The sequence below is a fragment of the Lycorma delicatula genome, chromosome 3 (genome assembly GCF_047948215.1).
Source record: "Lycorma delicatula isolate Av1 chromosome 3, ASM4794821v1, whole genome shotgun sequence".
Classification (NCBI taxonomy): Eukaryota; Metazoa; Arthropoda; class Insecta; order Hemiptera; family Fulgoridae; genus Lycorma; species Lycorma delicatula.
The window spans coordinates 158500223-158523412 of record NC_134457.1 but is presented as its reverse complement, the minus strand read 5'-3'; the positions used below and the strand labels follow the sequence as shown (position 1 = coordinate 158523412).

Below are 23190 nucleotides of genomic sequence, written 5' to 3'. Positions count from 1 at the left end.
TACTTTAGTTACCTCAAAGCGATAAATAATTATTCATTGACGCCAGTAATAAAGATGTTAAATTAATATGAAATTTATTAAACATATATGTAATGTTTTTGTATTCTAAAGTCTATTTTTTTTTTATTTACTGTTGATGGGGTTTTGTTCTTCTTATGTTGTTAATTATTTATAAACATATATAAGAGTATGTTCTATGACGTCAGTAAGGAATCCCCCCTTTTATTACATACGTATATTATTTTTATCGACCTCACTCTCAGCTCGTTATACCGTCTCTCTCTACTAGCTTCTCTTGAACTTGTTTTCAATGTCATTCTACCACCTCCCCCATTAATATTTAATCTATGTTTATGTGGTCGTCGATTACATTACAGTATATATATAAGATAGGATAGTCTATTAAAGTTCATTAATATCGTCTGAAGTGTTGTGCTGGTAACATCGTTTTTGTGTTCTCATAATAATTGTGCGATTATTTTGTTATTTTATATATAGCGATGTATCCGAATCCGTTCGATAGAAAACATTCAACGATCAGACAAATTATCGATAAAATTATTTTTCCAGATTCAAATAAACGGAAAAATTTAAGAGAATCTTTTAAAAATTCTCAAAATAATAATACTACATCATCAAACACGTGGTCAACAAAAAAACATTCGCTTATTACGGCGAAGTGAAAATAATACATCTCGTAAAATGTAATATAAATTTATTTTGTTTTAGAAGACTGTAAAATACAACCGTTATCGTTTTGCTTTTCTTAATATGAGCTTTATATAAAGTTTATCCGATTACTTTTTATGAAAATATGGTGAATGAAAATTCTACTTTCGCGTAAAGAAAATAATTTTTATCGATGAAGATCGAAAATATTTTTTTACCACTCAAATGTTGAGTTGTATACCGTATTAACTTTACAGTATTATGTACATCAATCTGAATTTTTTAGTATTTCTTTCAAATATGTGGTACAAACATTTTGATGATATGTGAGAATTTTCATCTGTATAAGCTGGTTTCTATTTGCATAAAGGTATGTATTAATAATTAATATATTATTTTGTAGTACATAAATATTTTAATTATATATTAATGATATAATTATAATAATAAATGATATAATAATAATAATAATAATAACAGATTAATTCTAAATATATATATAAATATGAGTATATTCAATACTTTCATTTAATTTGGCACAGAGTTTCTGTGTCAAAATTCATTAAAATCGTTTTATCAAGTCAAAAATTATTAAGCTTGAAACACGCCAACACACTTACCCCCGTCTTTTTTTGACATGAACTCATCGTACTTGGGTCAGTGGGCATCATAGTAATTTATTAATTTAATATCAATATTAATTTTATATATATATACTTCAGTTACAATATTGTTTTATATAAATTCCTACAAAGAATTGTAGATTTGCCTGTTCAACCTCAATTTAATTAATATATACCGTTATATTTTTCTGTCAGTTAATAATTTATTTAAATATTAACAATTACGAAATGAAATGCTAATTATATTTTTTTTAAATACAATAATGGTTTGTATGATAACGTTTATATTTTAAATACAGTAATGATTTGTGTGACTCGTAAATGAGTAAATCTGAGGACTCAGATCAACTACTCCTGAGATGTGTAGTTGATTGAACCCCCAACCATCAAAGTACATCGGTGTCCACTGTCTAGTACTCAAATTCGTAAAAAAATAGCTAACATTTAGTAGGATTTGAACTTCAAAACCTTGACTTCGAAAATCAGCTGTTAAATAAGTGATTTTCGAATACGAGTTTACCTCCCTATGAACCACAGGGCAGTTGCTTATTGTTCAGTAATTGAACAGATTGTAACATACACATTACTAATAAGAAATACGAAATACATTACGAATAAATTATTAGAAAAAAATTAATTCACAGTTTTATCGATAATTTTTTTTCACATATATTTTGATTAACAGTAATGAATAAAGTAGTCTCTGTTAGGTAATAAATATTTAATTTATTGATTAAATTGATTACTTTCTGTAAATTATGTTTAACAAATAGATTATTAAAATTCTCATCAATTTACTAAATAAAAAAATTATTCTGAAATGAATTTAATGTGAGTTTTAGCATTCAGGTTATTATTTCTCGTTTTTTATGTATAGATTTTGACAATCTTTATTCAGTATTTTCATTAAATTATTTAAGTACAATAATATTTTTACTTACGAGTTAAAAACTTAATAACACCTCTTTAATAACCGTAAATAATCGTATGTTATTGCATAAGTTTCTATCGCTTTTCTGTCAACCTATTCCATTTCAAGAAAAAATGTAGTATTTTCCTGGCACAGATTATTTATTCTTACTCATATATAATCGAAAATAATGATGCATGAAAATGAAAGAAGTTATAAAAAATGGAAAAAAAAAACAATTTTTTTAAAATTTGATCAGTTCCTCCACCACCAATATTGCCCCCAAAGTATTTTTTTCTTGTCACATGTACTACTGTTATGCCTTAGAAGACATAAAAATATAGTTGTTTCGATTTTCGGGAAAGGGGGAATTTTGGAGTAATTTTTTTTTTAATTTAAGATACACATGCACACGTGTACTGAGCTAAATATAAAGTGGGGTTATGTTTGTAAAATTTTAAGAAAATCGAATACAAAAAACTATTTACCCCCTGGAATCACCCAAAACGTTTATTAAAAAATTACCCCATACACAAGTCTCTGTGCCAAATTTCATCAAAATAGTTTTATTCAGTCAAAAGTTATTAAGCTTCAAACATGCCAAACACTTCCCCTCCTCTTTTTTTTGGTTTTTTCGGGTCTGAGTTATGAAACGGGCACCATAGTAAATTATGCCAGGAAAGTAAAAATACATTATATATAACTGAACGGTCGTCTTATATGAGCGATATTAGAAATTAACAATTTAACTGTGATTTTAATCACCACTCAAACATTAAAATCAATAAATTAACCATTACATCATTTTTCAAGGGCAAAAAAATATATTAAGAGCTAAAAAAATCAAACACTGTTTTAACGTGTTTTAAAACATAAACGTCATTGTTTTTAAAAAAACCGTTATTTATGACTGACATAACCATTTTGGTTAAATTATATTAATAAACTATAATTTATACCATAATCTAATATTGTTACATTTTCGTTATACCTAAGTTTCTTATTCATTATTGTATTGTACACGAAGAATTGATACAGTTAAAACGTAAAATCTGTTGTTATTTTTAATTCATACATTTTTCTCCTCTTTTTTTTACAGATATAGACAAATGAATTGACTCATGTGATTTACATTTACGCTATGCTTTAAGAAAAAAAGATTATTTTACTGATGCTATCGAAGTACCTTATAACTATGTGATCATTGTATTAAAAATATTAGGTAAGTTTAAAATTGTTATATAAAAAGTAATTCATTTATTAGAGTTATTACCACTCCATAACGGTTGTGATATTGTCTATGTTTTTCATCCTAAAGGTCCTGGATTCAAATACCGATTAAGCTTGATATTTTTCTGTATGAAAAAAAATGATTATAATTAGGTGAAATCTTATTGTTTCGTTGGGAAAAAACAAATAACTTACAATTTTCAACCGATTGAGGCAGACCTATTTAATATGTAAAACGTACGGATATTACCACTGATAAAAAACTATCCCCACAAAGGTTTTTCCGTTTATTTAAATTGTTGCATATATCTTGAAGTACGAGTATGTACATCTTAATTATATTTCTTTATTGTGTATATTATAAACCTGTTTTGCTTTATATCTCACGAACAATTTCCCTACAACAGTTAATTAAAAAAATTTGTTTTGTTTGATTTTTTTGCTATTAAATGCTGAACGAAAAAATCGAATGATTTACGTCGGGAGAGTAATTTAAGAAATTGCTGTATCTGATACGAGCTTTGAAATTGATGAAAACTTAATTAATTTTTTATTATTAATTTTCCCGTTTTAAATTATCACGTCGATAAATTGTATAATATAGGTGTTTGTTATAAATACCAGGTAAATACATTCAGTAAAATGAATAATAAAATTTAGGTAACGAATTCCAAATAGAAAATGTATTTGTAATAAAAGTGAAGTTATAATGTATAACATCAAATAAATTCTTGATATTTTAACTTTAAACTAAATAAAACAATTAGTTATTTCTTTACAAATTTGAATCATGATTCTACAGTATTTAAAATTAAAAAATAATTATCATAAAAAAATATAAAGATTAAAATAGAATTAATTTTTATTGAGGGTTTAAATCTTAAGTTATATTAGAATATATTTATTTATTTATTTTTTTAAACACCCCCAAGGCAACTGGTCCTCGCCGTTAAGCAAAACACAGTCACCTTGGAGTGTCGTGGCAGCAGTCTCTGTCCACCCTGCTAGCCACCTTCTGGGGCTTTCCCACCGGGGTCTCCCCAGTTTCACTAGGACACACCGACATTCCTCTTCCGGATAGCCGCTATGCCCTTCCGCTAAGGATCTACCCATCCTGTCCCTAATCTAACAGATCCAGATGTACGTTTCGCACATCCTTCACTTTGCGACCCACTCGTACCTTGAGGGTTCTTTATGCCATCATCGGGGAGTCCCAACCCCTTTACTCTTGAATGTGGGCGGACCCGAACACTCTAGGCAAAGAGACTCCTTACCCTACAAGTCGCCACGCTTCGACCCTATTTTTTTTTTTTTTAATTGTAACATTCCGTCACACATACATGAATGCACCTCACCCTACTTCTCCCGTAATATAAAGATATTATATTAGAAATTGTATTATAACAAAAGGTCGACTGTTGATTTAATCTATTCTAATTTTTTTTTCGTTATTCTTTGTAGAAATATAAATATTTCTACAAAAAAATTAATTTTGACAACTCAAAAAGAATTTCTAGTACATTAAAAATTCTGCTTTTTTGTAAAAAACAAAAATTGTATACAATAAAATTTCTGACTTATATTTAATGTACTGTAAGAGGTAAAAATTAAATAATATAATAAAATTTCTTGAGCGTTTATATAATTTATTTTATGTTAGAAATTTAAGTTATTGTCCATTGTTAAAAGCTGTTTGTAAAGTTTAAAAAAATACCCAACTGTCGTAATAATAATAATAATAATAATAATAATAATAATAAACAATAATAACAATTGAAAATTTAAGCAAATAACAGCTGCTAAAACATTTTATGTAATTATTTCAGCTGCAGTTTTCATTTCAGCTTTTAACTATGTCATTTCTCAATGCGTTACTAATAGTAATAAACATTTTATTTCTTAATATTCAATAATTATAATAAATTTAGGTCATTTCAAATTTTGCCTGGAATTTAGTGAATATCTTAAGTTTTGGCATCTCTTCCTTCAATATTTTTAAGCAGCATTCCACTAAACTTTTTAGCGTGCAGCTCCTTTTATCTAAATATTTTTTTTTTCCATTATTAATAAATTTCTTCTTCATATCACAATTTAATATTTTTATTTTCTGTCTCCCTGGAACGAAATTAGCTAACACTATTTATAATGTATATATATTAATTAATTCATATTTTCAAAAATTTACTGTTTTGGTTCACTTGTTTGGTTATTTCAGTACAAAGAAGGAAGGTACATCTACTTTTCAAATAGTTTTTTTCTAGACTTTTAGATCAATTCATTTAAAAATATTCAAAGCTTTCCTATGATATTCTGTATAATATAATTTATCTGATAAAATGCAGTGAAACATAAAAACTATTTCAAATCTCGATATTTTAACTAAAATACAGAAACTTCTAATACGACTATATCCCATATTTGATTTACAATATTTCAGAAACAGTTTAATCTTCATTCATTAAATTTTATATTGTGACTTGTGCGTTAGATGAAATAATTCTGTTATAATAAAAATAATAAAGACAATCATATATTAATAACTAATTTAAACTTTTTAACGTTTTTTTATGTGCTTTTTGTCACAACTAAAAAATAATATTTCAAAACTTTTATTTTGAAAATAAACCCCCATCATCAAAGAAGCTAACTTTTAGTTATATTTATATTTTTATACAGATAACGAATTCCCTGAACAACGAAGGAAATAATTTCCAATTTTTATCATAAGAGTAGGATTTTTTTTTAAATTTCAATAAAGGAAAAAAAACAGATGTCTAAATTATTTTCATCTTTTGATGTTTTTATTTTTATTTTATTACATATTCAGATGACTAGATTAAATCTGTACAAATTCAACCATATTCTTTTTTAAATGGGGTAAAAAGGATTTTTTTCTCTAAAAAGATATGTACATAAATTAAAAAATTAAAAATAATATTTATTAATTATATTTGGTTATTTAATTGTAAATACTAATATAAATGTGTAGGAAGTTTAACATCACATTGCAGGTTTTTTAAATATTTTTTTGTTTATTATTATTCTTCATCAAAATAAACTGTAAATGTAATTCTAATTTCTGGCATAAATTAGTGCATTTAAAATTAATACATTCATTATAAATATATATTTTTTTTTTTAATTTAACAGCAACTGTTATAAATAAAAACAATAATTTTATTGATAAAATTTTTAAGGTAAAAATAAAATCTTTAATCAGTAATAAAGCTATAAAAAATTATTCCGTTTTTTTGCTTTTATACGTTGCAGGACGATTATAAGTAAATTAGTGTATGATTATCTATGTGCGTAGGTAGATATCAATAGTTAGGTAATGGTAAATTGTTATTAATTAACATGAGGTGTGGAAACTGGCTGAAATGCAAATTTAATGAATTTGTAACATGTGAATGTTTCAGTTACTCTTCAATTACATTTAAAATTCAGTTAAACAACTTTCGAACCTTGATCAGGAATCTACATAACTGCTTCAAGAAATTAACTGTACTCTAACTTAACATACATTACATGATGTATCGTTGAAGTTGTTTTCTTTTTATCCTAGTTACTTTAATTATGAATAAATTACGTATTGGATTTTTATTTTAACTCCAAATGAGTTGAAATAATTCAATGTACTTTTACGTGTAACAATTCTACCAAAATAGTATTTTTTTACTTGTGCGCGCGCGCGTGTGTGCAAAAGTACAATTTTTTTTTATCTATCTGTTAATATAGATAATTGGTACCTCATAGGGAACCATAAATAAATCTAAATAATGATAATCACCCTGAAGAGAGTTTCCCCTCATGATGACAAAACCCCTCATTAAACCATACAAAGGTTCAATAAGTCATATATAAAAAAGCACTTGTACAGGTGATCCAAACATAACTCAATACTTAACATAGCAATAGAAATAAATCACAAAAAGAAAAAATAATAATAAAAACAATGTCATCGATACCGCTATATGAAAACAACACTATAGATAAAATAAATATTCGCCGGTAGAAGCTCTAATTGACAGATTATTAAAGTGACGTTCACTGCACAGTGATAAATTTATCCTGTGTTTCACTTTACTCCTATGTTTCTTCTCTCGGTCACTCCTCTGGTTACATCTCCCAGGTCCAGTACATGGAAACGTTTTAGTCGCCTGATATCAGCGCTGTTGTCCAGTATACAACATAGATATTTACTGCTAGATAATTTACTTGTTTGTCTAATCTCTGTTTATACCGCGAGCTAAAGTTTTGGATCTCGTAAACAGAAGGTAATCCCTGGATAGCCATGGATTTCTTTACACTCCAAACATATCACGGCACCTCTGTTGTGGCCTCACCAATTTATTTTGGAATCTTTGAATTATTTTAACATTACTGTTACTTATCGTCTCTCAAAGCTGGATCCCGTAGGTCCAGGTAGATTTAAGGATATCTTTGTTGATCAACAATTTATTAAATAAGGATAACTGTGAGTTTCTGTCCAGCAACCAGTTTATTTCTATATACTTGACGTTAAGCTGTTTCCTCTTTTCTACCCTGTAGCCACATTAAGCGACGATCCAAGTTTAAGCCAAGATACTAAGTGTAACCCAAGAAAATAAGTGAAAAAAATATGGATAAATGACGTAAAAACACTAGTAGTAAGCGTTAAACTTTTCAAGCATATGGGGGGAGTGTGAATTCTTTATTTTAATTTTCTTTTTGATTATTTTTTTTATACGAAAATATTTCAAGTAACAGGCTGTAAAACAGTACGATATAACTATCCAACACTAACCAATGATGATTTAAAAAAAAATTCTGTCGCTTATGATAAAAAAAAAATCATATAGTCAGTGGAAGAAATGTGCAGTGAACCACCAAATAACTTCGTTTACAAATTAAAATTAGAATCGTTGAAATCGGTTCCCTTTATCAAATAATATTAGCGTTTTCTTTTATTTGGATTTGAGTACTAGATCGTGGATACCGGTGTTCTTTGGTGGTTGGGTTTCAGTTAACCACACGTCTCAGGAGTAGTCGATCTGAGTTTGTTCAAGACTACAAATTTACCGGCACAGTTACATTACACTGATAAGTTGCTAATGACTTTAATTGTTGATGCAATTATAAATAAAAGAGTATTAAAAAAAATTAACGTTAAAAAAGATATATGAATGTTTTTTTAAAACACAATAATTAATTTAAAAAATTTTTTTCCAGTTTATAAATATTATTTATTTAACTACCTTGCAATTATGTTCTGGTTAAAAACTTGTTCATTGTTAATTTTGCTAATGTTCAGGTAAAAGATATAATTAATCTATTTTTGCCTTTTTAATTAATTATATGCTCGTGTAACATTTCATTTAATTAATTGAATGTTATTTATTTCAGTGTAACTGTAGTTGGGAACAAAAATAAACTCACCGGTCCGAATAAATTATTTTCTCCTTTTATCAAATCATTTAAAAACAGATAAAGAGGTAGCGATAAAAATTAATTCCAGTAGAATTGTGTTAAAACAGTATCTTAAAATAATCACAGACATTTTTCATGATCATTTGTATAAAATTTACTCTTTTGATTTAAAAATAATTTTTTTGGGGAGGAAACTTGATAAAGTAACTTGTGCCTGGATATGAAAATGGGATTTGGTAGCGTATGAAAAATACCAAGCCTGACTTCTAGACGCTATCACTTCGCTAAGGAGATTATTATTATTATTATTATTCAAATAATGATTTTAATGTATAAAATTTTATAAATTTTTCATTTCATTAAAATACGAGTAAAAAGTTTAATATATTTATACTATTATTTTATCAAGTAAAGTGTCTGTTAACTTAAAAATGTCAGTTATTTTAAGATCAGTTCCATTAATACAACAACCTTCTTAAAAAGGATAAACAGCGTTTGAAAACATGAATTTTTTTCTCTTTATTCATAATAATAGCAATAATATAGAAACTGTAAATGTTATTTTAATAGGAAGTGAGATTTATAAAAATATTTCGTTAATACATATCAGGTTTACTAATTTACAATATTATTCTCAAGAAGTTCTCATGATATTATTATTATCTTACAGAAAATTGTTTTTTTTTTTTTTTTTAATACGTTTGGCAAAGTTATGTTAATTAATAAAATAGCATTTACAGTTATAAAATTGTATTATTATTTCAATCCATTTAATTAAAACAAATTTACATTTTATTTAATATTTTTAAAATTAAATTAATAAATAAATAAATTAATAAATTCATAAATTTTTTATGTATTTTACGCTAAACTGAATTTGTTCAATTTTAAATACATTAAATATACAGTAAAGAAAAATAAGGAATAATAATAATTAATGATAACCTGGTGAAAGATTAATTAGTATATAAAAGACCGATGGAAAAAATTGATAATTTTTTTTAATATTAATTTTATGCAATTCATATGATTCAATTTTATTTATTTTAACGTACAATATAATAGTGCAATTATTATCTATTTTTTTATTAACATGCTACATTAGCTGTTTTTTTTATCGTAACAATAAAAATATTAATTTAGATTTTTCGTTTCCTGTATGTTTCTTCTCGATAAATTAATAGAAATAAGCATAAATATTTTATAAAAATACATTAAATGTTAAAATAAACATTTTATATAAATAGGCTAAATTTTTCTTTTTTTATAACAATATAATAATAATTATTACGAAGAGCACAACTTATGATTTTGGTAACAAGAAGTTATATTTGTAAACATTTATATATGTAAAATATTTTTTCAGGCGATTTAGGATTTCAATTAAACAAAAAATCCAACATATTTTTAATTAAAATAAGTTGTCTGGTTTTTATCCGGTAGGATCAAGATTTCGAATTCTAACGAAAATTAAATCTTAACATTTTTCAATCTTGTTTATGAATTAAATATTCATGACACATTTTCAAGCACAAGCCTGATGGCTTCATGCGGTATTTAATTATTCATTAAAAATGTAAGTTTATAACATAAATTTTAAATAAAGAATAAACTTTTTTAAATTACAATATATAAAATTGTCGTATCTATCGTGCAAAATTATTCATGATTCGTGCCATCATTTTCAATGATGGCATCTTTTCCAATTAGCTAAAGCTAGTTTACTTTCATTAAATCAAAATTATTTATTCTTTAAAAAATGTTGTATAGTCCACGGGCCTTGAACAAGAAAAGACTAAAATCATCTTAAACTTTAACTAAAATTAACACCGCCTTCTATTTTCACGGTTGATTTTATTTCTTTATGAATAAAGTTAAATGAACTTGTACCCCATATTGATCAATGAACAATATTGTTTACTTATTTAAAATATATATATATATATACAAAATTAGGTTGTTTTTTAATTTCGTTTCGTAATTATTAAACTTAATTAAATAAACTATTCCTTTGTACGATATTATTTAATATAATAAGATGAATTTAACAGAAACAAACTAATTAATGATTTTTCAACGTTCTTAAAAATATTTTTATTTATTTTTATTTTTTGTCTTTATTAATTGAATAATTAAAAATAGACTATTTTGATGAATGTAATGTAGTGTGAAAAGGAGAAAGGTTACTTTCATAAGAAGCTTTATTGACCTATAAAGATATAAAACAGCTGAATGTATAAATGTAAACTTCACTGATATGTACAATTATTATTATTAATGTTATAAAAAGAGCAGTTGAGTTCAATGAAGTTAAATTGATACAGTTAAAATGCCCGCATTTATTAACTAATAATTCGGTCTACTCGACCTTGTTTATCTGAAGCCGACAATGCAAATTTAACTAACAATAAAATTGGCTGCATTATAAAATTGATGTGGGAATAATAATTGAATAAAGAGTTGTTGCAAAAATAACTTTAAGTAATCATCACATATCCTGTATGTGAGCTATTCATCTTAAGATGTCATACAAAATTGGATTAAAGAGAAAGATTACTCGTTCATAATCTGAATAAATAAGATCATTCCTTCATATAAATTTATTTTCTAAGCTTTTGAAGTAGGAAATTTTTAAATTGAAACAAGAGTAAAAAACAAAACTGTCATTTAAAATTTGAGCATAATTAAAAATAATAATACATTATTTTTTGAATCCTGTATCAACAGTTATTAAAACATTACAAACTTTGTTTGTATTTATTCATTTTAAAACGTTTTTTATTTTAATAAATTTTTCTAAATGAGGGAGGCCGTTGTAAGTGGATATAATTTTCCCTTTTATCAGACATGTAGGTGGTAAATATTAAAATTTAAAAAAAAATTATTTTAATCACTAATTTATTTTAATATTTCCAAAATATTCCAATTTGGTACCTTACATTTGTTTACTATAAATTATATTATTTACGACACATAATATTGCAATTCGTATCTGTTTCTGTTTTCTTTCATTCGTCATTTTTTGCTTTATTTTTTTCTAAGCGTTTCATTTTTTTTTTATGTTTCTTGTTATTGTTTTGTTACTGTACTACTGATAGTACAGTTCTTCAAAACTACCTTGTGTACGTTCTACACTCAGACGTTTTATGTAGTATATATTTTTTAGGAATTTTAAGGGGTATACCTCCTTCAATGTGAATATGTGTAATATAACAAACTTAAATTTCCTACAAAAATGTAACCGATTGTAAATAAAAATTATAAAAAAATATATATCTACATAAAGACCGCTTTATACAAATACCAATATTATTTTATAAATACAAAGAATTATTGATTAAAAACGTGCCTGTTTGATTTTATAATGTTATCAGAAATCAAATGTTATCAGCGTTTGTGAGAACAATTGAAAAATAATTTAAAATTCAGATAACAATTATTTTTCTATATTTAAATCAGTAGCTACTAACACTTGTAGTTTTTTCTTAATTAACGAAAATAAAGATTTTTAAAACTGGTTTTGTGAGATAGAATTTAGGTCTTATAAAAATTACACGAAGAATTAAAAATTCAAATGTATTTCAAAAAATAACAATGACAATAAATAAATAAAAATAATTTAATTTTTCCATTTTAGTTTCAAATAGGGCAAACTTTTTTTTTGTACAAAATGTAGTTTTACATTTTTGAAAGTGAAGTAGATATTACAGATATAAAGCACGACTTTATTTGATTGTAATAATCTTGAGAACTCCAAAGCAATTTCAATGTTTTCTTTGTGATTGTTGACATTATTCAATGATACTACAACGTGTAATATACTCAATATTATGATATTGTTAGGTTTAAACTAGTTAGTAGTTAATAATACAAGCAGACTATACTATTATTGTATAGGGATCACGTAATTTGATAATAAAATATTGGATTTTTAATCAAAATACCACAGCATAAATTTATAAAAATTAGGCTCATATGACAAGCTTAAATATTATCTCAGATTACATAGTCTAACATATAAAAAATACATTTTATTAAATAAAACATTATATAAACATCTAACCTATTAATTAACTGATAATTATTTATACGAATGGTTTATTTTATCTTTAGTACTTCCTGTTCTCATTAAAATAAAAATAAAAATATGCGTTTATTTATTTATAATTATTATTTTTTTGTTACAGATTTAAGTTGCATCATCACCATCATCATTATAATGAAGTTAACGTTTTTTTCTTTACTTTCATCAATATGGCGTTTATATCAGCACCAGTGGCTGCCTAGTCCGTTTTTCCAACATAACTCGTTTATTTCATTAAATATTTAGCTCATTTATAATAATAACTCTTTTTTGTACCAAAAATTAATTTTTATATAGATTTATACGCTTTTAAAGATTAGTAAATTGTTTAATGTAAGAATAGATTTTAGAATACAAAGATTAGTCTTTTGCAATGTGTAGATATGTACATAGTTTATACTGAAATACTGTGGTATTTTAGAATTAAAATTAATCAGTTTTTTATGTCTATTATATTTATTTAAATTATTATATTTTATTAAATTTCAAAGGAAGATATTTAACAGATTCAATATATGTAGAGTTTATAGATTTTTATCTCCAGAACATTCTTCAATTTTTATGAAATTTGTATTTATTTGAGGTTCAAATCCTTGTGAAATTTAGTTTCTTGTGTACGGATTTGAATAGTAGATACTGGATATCGGTGTACTTTGTTGGTTGGGGTTCAATTAACCACATGTCTCAGAAATGGTCGGCCTGAGTCTTTGCAAGACTACATATCATACAACATATCATCCTCATCTCATTGAGTCATGGGGGGATGGTTGCTTATTGTTCAGTATTTGAACAGATTAGCAACGAACATATTAGGAAAAAATAAAGAAAAATGATTCTTCTTAATTGTTCAAATGACAAATGGTGCATGTTTATTTTTTTTTAAATTGCTCTCTATAGATATTTCTTAAATGATTTTTTACTTGAAATTATTTGAGACTAATCTAATTTATATCAAATTAAGTGGTTGAAAAAAATTTCAAAAAAGGTTTAGCTACATCATATTAAATAATTTAGTACAAACCAAATTAATATTAATGAATAATAATAATTAAAATAAATTTAATATTAAATCATTAGGAACTATGCCATATCTTAAATTAAAGTAGTTCTTAATGGATACTAAAAAAAAAGTAAGACTGAGATAAGTATGTTTTTATAGATTAAATAAAATAAATATAGCTTTGAGAAGATAATTTTAAGAAATAAAATTATCAAGAGCAAGATCAAATATCTTTCCATTAAAAAATCTTTTTTAATCATAAAAATCAAAATTTTTGTGATTATTTAGTAATGTATTGATAAAGTCAGGAGATATTACTCATTTTTTCAACAGATATAATGACATCATTTATCAAATCTTTTGTACGATATGGTTCGTGCTCTATAATTTTTTTTTTTTGGCTTTTTTCTAATTATTTGTATTTTTTATCACAATTTTTTTTTCATTGTTACCTTTAAAAAAAAATTGATATATTTCTTTTTGAAGATAAAATATTTAAATCAAGTATTTTTTTGTTGTAGATTTAAAAATGATTTTATTCATGTAAAATAAGCGAAATGCATAATTTTTTATTATTGTACTTTCTTTTTCTTCGTAATCACTAGTGGATATCTGTTACTATTTTTTTTTTTTTTTTAGTTTTATTTAGTTATTTTTTTTAAGGATTTTATCAATCCTTTTATCTATTATTAAATTAAAAACGCATTTCTAGAATTTAATTTTGTTACTTAACGTTGGGTTTTATATGTCTCCTGATCTAAGATTTTAATTCTAGAATACTTTACATAAAAATCACGTGGTAAACGAGTAATTATCATCATTAAACAGGTTTCAAAGATCCACTTATAAAATAATAATACTACTACTGCTGTCTCAGATTTTAAGCAATATAGTTATTTTTAATTAATGTAATTAATTTTAGTATATATTATTAAATGAATTTTGATTTAGAATAGAATTCGAAAGTTTAAATTATTATTTGTAAATAAAATATTATAACTAGTTACAAAGAACTTTTTTCATCAGATTAGATTTTAGATTTTTTCATTAGATTAGATTTGTATTTGTTTATTTCAACGCTTAATATATACTAAAATAATAGCATCAGTTTTTCATTGGATTAAGATTATATTTTTATCATATATTTTAGAGCAATAAATGACTAGTTTATGTTTAAATAATTTATATATGTTTAAGTAAGTTATATATGTATATATAAATTAGTAATTTGACTTGTAACGTATACCAAATGTTATCATAAATTTTGTATTATTTATTTATTTTTTTATTTAGTATACTAGATAATAATTTTTTACACAAATTAATATTTATCATTCTTTTATGTTTCTAAATTTAAAAAAAAAAGATAATAAATACCCTTTCAATTAAAAATGGCATATTTACTTACTTTAAGCAGGATTCTTACAGATTGCTCCGCATGCCGCTCTCTATCACCATACTTTCCTGTCCATCCACTCACCCTCCATCTACCTTCCATCACCCTCTGGTGCAGAGGGTGATGGGTGGTGCAGAGGGAAAAAAGAGGTGCTCTTTTTCACTATTTCTGGATCTACTTCTCTTCTTTCGTGCTTCTACACCCTTTCCGGCCACCTTTCCTCAGTCACCCGTTGAACATGTCCATACCAAACTAATTGTTTTTCTTCGATTCTTTTAATTACGGAAGTTGTCCTTTTTACCCTATCTCTAATTACTTCATTCCTTATTCGGTCCAGTTTTGAAAGTCAGGACGCTCTAAGGAAAAGATCTAGTTCCAACACGTCCCTATTCCTTTTGCTCATCTCCCAACTCTGTGAGTCATAAGTAATAATAGGTTCAACTGCCACATTATACAACATCTTTTTAGTTCAAACTGTTATCTTTGATCACTAGAGAAAGCTCTTCAATTTCCGAATCGCCACTTTTCCTTGATCAATTGTATCTCTATATTAACCTCGCACCTTCCATCCTCAGAAATAAGTGTTCCCAGGCACCTAATCTTGTCACAATTTTGCACGTTCTCAGCCGCCGCAGCTAAATCCTCTGGCCTCTCACCAACCGCAACGTATCCTGGTTTCCTTAAATTAATTTCCATGCCGCATTTAAGGAATTCCTCTCTTAAGTTAGCATATACAAGATATCCTCAGCATCATTAGCCAACAGTACTTGATCGTTCACAGAGAACAGTATATACAGACTCCTGTCTATTCCCATCCTTCTGTACTCTTTCTCCATATCTTTAACGCTTCTTGCACATAAATTTTTTAATTAAACCCTCATATTTTACAGATATGTATTTTAATTTTTAGAAAATTTTAATTAAACCTAGGTGTTATTCATTAGGTTATTAATATTAACAAAACATTAGTGCTGTAATTTATTTTACGTTTTATTAAACATAATATTATATATTGAGGTCTTTTATATATATCAGTAACTTTCTTGCTTATTTAAAATAACGAGAAAGTTAAATTAAAATAAATTGAATTTTTATATATTTTACTGACTCTAATAACAACTGGTGATGCTCAATTATCGTTACTTTTTTTTTGTTTCGTTTTGATGATAAATGAATTTCATAGGGTACAAAAACTTGACTGGGATTTTAAACCAAAACTATCCAGATGAAAGACACAGACAGTATTACTCCTCGAACGTCACAAAGAGTACAATAAATTATTTTTACAAAAAACGGTGAACTTGAGATAATAAATTCTGTTTTTGCGATTTTAATGCGATCCTTTCGGAGTTATTTATTTTGATTTTCAAACATTTTTTCCTGAAAAGAAATACGAGTTGAATAAATATTTCTGAAATAGTGATCATACAATAATGAGATTTTCACAGGAATAAATGTTATTTTAAATATATTTGGATTTTATCTTTGAGGGGGAATTTAAATGTTTTAAATCTTAAAAGGGTAAATTATCCATTCATAAGTCAATGCACGGATAATTGTAGCACCAAATGATGTGAGCTTAGTTTATTTTTTTTTATAAAAATTTTAATTGTTTTATCTATTCACTGCTGTTGTTAGTACATTTTATCGATCAGGCCAATACAAATTGACTGAGAAATGAGGTTATAAATTTTAAAAAGAAAAAAAAAATTGAAAACTTGATTTAATGAAAGTGCAAACATTAATACATTAAAATAATTAATTAATGAATTTACAAAGTAGCCGAAGCCAATAGTACTGCACGGTAAGAAATGCGAAAGTCCAAGAAGTACAGGGTATCGCCTAACAAACGAAGCGATTCCAATAAAGTAGAACTAGAGTCAAAGTTAGTGTAAAATTTTCTTCAGATTGTTCTAGAAAATGTTTTGATTTTGTTCGAAGAAATCAGTATTGTCGCATAATGCGGACGCAGTACTAAAACACCTTCGATCTTGAGTGAGAGATCTTTACATTAGAACGACCAAAGGACAAAAGTTACACAGTTTTCCGTTCGGTATTCTGAGACTGATATTCGATGCTACACCACTACCCTTTGATATGTTGTAATACAATAGCGTATTATTGAATTTTCTTCTCGCAATTAAGTGGTAACTTATCTTGGAGACGAATATCATCATCAGAATGGTGATTTAACTCCAATCTATGACGCAACCATGATATCAAATTATTCTGGACGGCCTCAATATCTCCATCGGTGTAATCGCTTATTCTATTCCAAGATATTGTAGCGTACTCCAGGTGATATCTAACATGCGCTCTGCATAGTAGTAAACAACTTGAGATTTATATGGACCTGGTCCAATGGTTGGTGATATCAAAAACTTTACTGCATAAGGTTTAGGCCTTTATCCAAATAATCGTAGGAAATTTAAACGAAATTCGATATTTTACTTAATAAAAAAGTTATAGCTATATTTTGTTTTTTTTCGAAAAAGCCTCCCTTTTCATTCCATGATCCGATTTTGGCCGTTAACGAACTCGACGGAGATTTTCGGACGAGTTACTTTCAAAGGAACACTTTGAAAGTGATTGGCGCAAAGTTACGGCACTTATCACGTTCACAAGAAAGTGAAATATATAAATATACATGAAATATAAAAATACGTGAAATATATAAAGTGAAATATACATATATATATATATTAATATATATATATTTAATATATTTAATATTATATATATATAAATATTAATGTTATTCGTATATATATGTATACGAATTACATTAATATTTGGTAAGCTTCTTGGTAATAATGTTTTAAAATAATCAAAAAATCAGAACTTAAATAGCTTGGAAAATAGCTACAAAATGGCGTTCATGTTTATTTTTCGATCCGTTATATCTCCATAAATATTAGTTTTATCAAAATTTCTATCTCTTACTAAAATATTAAGCATTTTATTTTGAACAAGATAATATTTTATTTTTGAAAATCGGTTAGCTGAGTTATGGAGGAAAATTTATATTATAATTACGTGTCTGTTTTCATATCCTCCACTTTATGCTCAATTCGATGAAATATTAATTGTTTTTATTTATTGTTAATTGTAGTATTGTAAATTAGTATCAAATTAAGTAATAATTTTCTCACAATTATAGACCTAATAATTGCGATGCAAAATTACAACATTAATTTTCTTTCATAACTCGACTATTTGTACACTGATTTAAAAAAATAAAATGTCATTTTGTTCAAATAAAAGGCTTAATATTTTAGCGAACATACATTTTGATAAAACTAATATTTATGGAGGTATAACGAATTAAAAAATAAATATGGCCGCCATTTTGTAATTTGTGAAGGTATTTAAGCCCTAATTTTTCAATTTTATTACCAAGACGCTTACACAAATATTAATGTGATTCATCTATCCGAACTTGAGATATACATTATAATATAAAAATAACAAAATGGTGGACAGGGGGAAATCGAAGGAGAAATTGTCGTTTTTTTCTGAGGATATTTTTTGTTTAGTTTTACAAGTAGAATCCGAAAACGTATACCCAGCCCACCATTTTAGAAACATATATATATATATATATATATATATATATATATATATAAACTTTTGAGCTGACGGTGGTTTTGGGGTTCTGAGGGCTGTGAATTGCAAAGATATGTCGAAATTTTCCGGAAGCCGAATCATGGTACCCGTTACAGTAGGTAGGTTTCTTATGAAATCTAATAATAATAATTCTAAATAATTCACCTAAAATAATTCATTCGATTTTAAAAATACATATTTTACATAAAAATAAAAACAATAATTTTTTTTTAATTATTAAAGATCTTTTACTGATTTTGGGTAAACGTGCATTTAAAATCATGACCTCGTTTATATTAAACATCGGACCTTTAATTATTAAATATCACATTATTATTTTCAAGTCATTTAAATATAAAATGATGCTTTGATATTAAAGTGTAAGCAGCCCTATCCTATTCCTATTGTATTATAATGTAATATTAAATTTAAACCTGTTTTTCTAATTATAATTATAAGCGTGTCATTACACGTGTATTACTCCAATATATATCTTTTATAAAATAGGCATTTTTAATATTATTACTTACTATTAAATAGAATATTAAATATAATTAATAATATAATATTAAATTTAAACTTGTTTTTCAAATTATAATTTATTATAAGCGTGTCATTACACGTGTATTATTCGTATTTTTTTTTATAAATTTTGTTTTTATAAGATAGGCATTTTTATTATTATTACTTACTATTAAATAAAAAACATTTATATTTATTAATATTATTAATCCAAAACATTTGGATTTTGGAGTTTTTTGTAACTGCAGTAACAAGTCCTCATTGAGAGCTTTTCAACGATATATCATAAGTGGTATTTATTTTCATTGGTTTCAGAGTTATAGCCAAATAAAATTTTAATTAATGCAATATTTAGCTCTTACAAGGGGAATGTACATCGGTTTGAATCCGACTTTTTCGTTTTTTTTTAATGAAAAGTACATTAAAGTTTATTTCAGTAATAACTAAGGATTTTTTTCATATATATACATATATTTTTATTGTTATTATTGAATTATTATTTATTGTAAAACGTTTTTTACTGTCAGAAGTTAATAATTATTAATAAATCAATGTAATTAAATTTAAAAAAAAAAATTGAAAAAAAAGATTTAACCTGTGCTAAGGAGGGGATAAAAAAATTCCCACCTTAAAGTTAAGAAAAACTTCAAATTTACTCAATGCGACAATGATTGCATGTGAAAAAAGTTTCACATGTTTAGCATACGAAAAGCCCATTTTACAATTCCAGAAACATTTTGTCTATCCCTTGCCGTAAGAGCTAGTTGTTTCAGACAAAAGATTTAGGTAATATTTAGAGGAATTATGACCACTTTAAAGTGATCGGATTTTAGCCTTTTAAGGAAAATATGATTTTTTTGTCTTCAATTTTTTCCACCCCCTGAGCCAATGGTTGATGATATCAAAAAACTTTACTTAAATAAATTTTAGGCCTTTATCCAAATAATCCTAGGAACTTTAAACTAATACGATATTTTACTAAATAAAAAAGTTATAACAATTTTTTTTTTTCGTAAAAGCCCACCATTTTCATCCCCATGGTCTGATTTTAGCCGTTAACGAGCTCGACCGAGATTTTGGGTCGAGTTTATTTTAGGGAACAATTTGAAAGTGATTAGCGTAAAATTACGGTAGTTACGTGTCCACAAGAAAGTGAAATATATATATAATTATATATATAAACTTATGAGCTGACGGTGGTTTTGGGGTCTCGGGGTTATGAAACACAAAGATATGTCGAAATTTTCGGAAAGTTGAATCATGGTACCCATTACAATACGTAGCTTTATTATGAAATCTACGTAAAAGATATTTCTACGGTTGTATTACAATGTTTAAATTACGCAGCTGGTACCTGTATCGTAATCAGGGTCATTATGAAACAGATTTTCATTATGATTCAGATGTTCAACCAATCAAAAGCCTACTCTTTTCAAATATTGACCGACCAGAAGCGGATATTGTTTAATGTATCAGCTGATTTTTTTACTTCGATTATAATTTGATTTAATAGTTAAAAAACTGAGGTTAATTTGAAAGAACACCAATAGGTAACTAAGTTTCTATATTAAAATTAAGTTTCTAAATTACCGGAAAAAATGTCTTTAACACCGAAATGAAACGTAGAACTTATAACTAATAACTTATTTTCACAGAAATGTATGTTTTGAAACAATTTTATATACTTTCCGTAAACAACCTATTCTACCATTGGTGTAAATCAATAATCCCAATACTTTTTTCCGCCGTGGAAAAAAGTGATAAATTCATCTTCAGAACTTTATGACACTTCCCAAGGTTCGTTTCGTAACTTACTTTGCACTCGTGCATTAACGCCTATCATTATAGGTTTGTTACAAGTATTACTTGTAACGAATTTTAATAAAAACAGTGGTATTTTAAAGAAGTAGTTTTAAATACTATAAAAATGAGGAAAAAATATTACATTTCCACACAAATCTTGAGCTGTGGTAAATTAACAAAACAAAATAAAAATAATATTTAGATAACAATCTTTTTTCAATATTTTTTACCAGGTCACCCAACAGATAGATTTAATATACGCAAAAGCATCAAAACATTGAAAATTCTTACTAATCCAGGGTCAATTTATGGGTCTGATTCTTTTATTATAACTTCGATATAATAATTTATTCTAAATATAAACTAGGCCGGAATAAATATCGCTAATTTCTTTTTTTACTTTTAAAAAACAGGTCAGTGTAATTCTTATATTGTTTTTTATTTTATAAATATATAAATAGTCAAGGTAATTCCATTAATTATATTAGTATAATAATATAATACGCTCTAAATAATACAGCTCGTGTTACTTACACGTGTTGCATCGAAGACAACTAATGCTTATGACATAAGTGACCTTATATAGTACACAATAATCGCGATAAAACCTATTTAGGCTAAAATCGTGGAATTTATTTTTTAATAAATCATCTGAAAATATAAAGAATTAAGCTAAATAATTTTAACTGTGTAATAATGTATGGATGAGATGTTAGATAAAAAAATAAAAAATAAATTGATTGGGAGTCGTATACTGTTTAAATAATTCGTTAAGTTATTAAATAGGTTTAATTTATTTTTCAAAATAAAACCGGTTGTTTTTTTTTTTCAAAATAAAACCGGTTTGTACGTATGGAATCTAACTCTGGAGTACAGCAAGTACCGGCAATAAAGAGATTATTCAGCTTTCTCAGAATAAATTTGCGAGATGCTTACACAGGCGCCATGGTTCGTACTGAATAACGAAATTCATGAGTACTTAGGGTTACCAGTTGTTTGAGAGGAAGTCGATCGATTTACATATAAATACATAATAAGACTTAACGAACATGTAAATTGTCTAGCTGTTAACATCTTAGACAATGGGGAAGATAGAAGGCGATTAAAGCGGGTACATGTATTGAACCTATGAACCTAATAGCGATACTGAAGATGATACTCTTCTTAAGATATGCATCATTAAGATATGCATAACTAAAGTATTTATATTTATGATCGTTTGTGTTTCTAATGGAAATATCTTATTTGTTCCTACGTTACTACTTTTTTTTCTTTTTACGTTGTGATTTTATTCGTAGTACTGGACATTATTATGATTTCTAGTTCATTACTAGCTGAACTTTATCAATTCTTACGCTAACTTTTATTTACTGTTGATGTCTAGAATGTATTTAGTTAAGGTATTTCAAGGGAAACTCCTTTATAACTTGATTATTGTGATAAAACTTACTTACGGTTTCTAATTTACTAAACCGATTGTAAACATAATTTGAGAAACAACATTTTCAAAATCGTAAGCTAAATATTTCATGAAATTTATTTTTATTAATAATGACACTTTTCCGTCAAGCGGTGTAGCAGAGATAACTATAGTTTTAGAAGGGAAAGTATTGTAATCGGTCCAATTTGGGTATATACGGCTTTAACCGGATCTTGACCTTTTGACACCTAAGGAACTCAAAAAAACCGTATGGAAATTTTCCGAATTTTTTTAATAAATATTATATATTTTAAAAACAGATCCAATCATTATATATTATAAACAGTGTGATTATATATTTTATAGTGATTATATATTTTAAAAACAGTGTCCAATCAAATCATAATATTAACTTATTTAAAACTCGACACACTTAATAAAAGTGGAAACAATAAATTATAAGATATTGCTAGGATTTTCTGGTGAAGAACACAACTTGAGGGTTTTTTTTAGAATAT

The 23190-nt window shown here is 26.0% G+C and overlaps 1 long non-coding RNA gene across 1 annotated transcript; it reads left to right on the top strand.

Annotated features, from left to right (window-relative positions):
• The first annotated feature begins 400 nt into the window (after nucleotides 1-400).
• LOC142322140 (uncharacterized) lies at nucleotides 401-14875 on the top strand. Its single transcript, XR_012755787.1, has 3 exons — nucleotides 401-1039; nucleotides 3302-3424; nucleotides 13029-14875. It is a non-coding gene; the product is annotated as an uncharacterized LOC142322140 (long non-coding RNA).
• Nucleotides 14876-23190: the final 8315 nt, after the last annotated feature.